Source organism: Periplaneta americana, chromosome 8, assembly GCF_040183065.1.
Source record: "Periplaneta americana isolate PAMFEO1 chromosome 8, P.americana_PAMFEO1_priV1, whole genome shotgun sequence".
In the NCBI taxonomy this organism is placed as follows: Eukaryota; Metazoa; Arthropoda; class Insecta; order Blattodea; family Blattidae; genus Periplaneta; species Periplaneta americana.
The window spans coordinates 52,510,377-52,512,071 of NC_091124.1; the positions used below are offsets into that span (position 1 = coordinate 52,510,377).

General features: G+C 32.8%; 1 protein-coding gene across 1 annotated transcript in view; it reads left to right on the forward strand.

The window, feature by feature from the left end:
- The window catches only part of twin (CCR4-NOT transcription complex subunit 6-like twin), a 694,792-nt gene that overhangs the window by 666,443 nt on the left and 26,654 nt on the right, over nt 1-1,695 (forward strand). The gene's annotated exons all lie outside the window — the stretch shown is intronic.

Here is a 1,695-nt window from a genome sequence, read left to right on the forward strand (position 1 = left end):
TTATCGCACAATTTTATTGTGTTCCTAGCATTTGTTTAATTTTATCGCGTCCCTAGCATTTGTTTAATTTTATCGCGTCCTTAGCATTTGTTTATTTTTATCACTACCCTAGCATTTGTTTCTTTGTTTGCCAACATTTCAAATGCACTGGTCTGGTCGTCAGAAAACAGAAAATTACAAACCACTCCAGTCGATGCACAGCACTTTCAAATATGACTCGCATTGGCATTCAAGAACAAGAATTAATAAAGATCACTGGTCATAGCTATGCATCTTACCTGAAACTCTATTTACAAATAAATGAAGAGCAGCATTCGGAAATCCTGAATAAGTTAAGGGATACACCATGTACATCAACGAATTCACTTCTTTTATGCACACGTCCAATATAACATCAACTGAACCACCAACCACTAAAACATTCAAATTTGAAAATTGTACTTTCAATAATTGTTTCTTTTAAAATTATTCATGTTTATTTTTTATTTCATCATCATTAATTAAAATGTTTCTTGTTTATTTCATCATCCCTAATTAAAACTTTTCTAACACTTGTTTAGCCTATACTATTTAGGTTATATTTGTTATAGCTTCTGCTATATGATATTATGGATAGTCAGGTATCGGAGATTGTTTAATACTAAGATTTATTGAAAATCATCTGTCAAGTGATGTTGATTACTGGGATCCGGATGATTGAAGTGGAATGCAAAATGTTTTAATAAAAATGAAACTGAATCAACAAAGCCTTCTTGACTAGTAACCATCCACAGAGTTCAATGAAGATTCCATAGTTGGCACAACTGATAACAAGAAAACAGCTAATCATAAAACACTACTGCCATCTAGCGTAATGTTGAGATGGTACAATAATACATTTGAAGACACTTGTATTTTCGTAAGTCAATTAATATTTCATTGTATTGGAGTACTTTGTTACTTCTAATCTTTATATACTTTCTTCTAATCGTGTAATAGTCAATTAAAACCCACTCGAGTTTTGATTTTCTCTAGATAAATCAAAACCTCTAGTGAGATTACTGTTGATAATTCTTGTTAGAAGCTCTTGAAATGATTCCTTAAACATGCCGAAATACGAAAAAAGAAAGAAAAAACTTTTTATCATCCCGATGTAAATCATCAAACAAAGTGTGAAATAGTCCTCAATTCTGTCTTTCCAAAACCAATCGATGGACTTTTTATGTCTATTCTTTCTCGGTATGAGCAAAATTTCCAAAACTATATCTTCTCCTATGTCCATGTTCACTGGAAGACTGAAAAATTCTCTACAAAAATGTAGAGTGGTCTCGTCTGAAGGCACCCTAAGGGCACAGTTTACTATATACAGTCACGAAGCTTGAGTTTTGAGGGTGCTAGAAACAATAGACTGTGACGGTACTATTTTGCATTGCCTGTAATGAGGCGATATTAGCGATCCTAGTGGTGAGCAACTATCTAATGTTTGCATATTTACTACATATTGAGCTTCACGACTGTATATAGTAGACTGTGCTAAGGGCTTGTAATAACCCTCTCTATAAATTTTACATACAGTACTAACACAATGTACAGTAAACCTACTTCATATTTTTTCTGCAGCAAAAAAAAAAAAAAAAAAAAAGGAGTTTCGGGAGCGATATCGGTTAAAAGGGTGACAGATAATCCAAGTTTCACTGTATTGCATTTGTTTTTCAG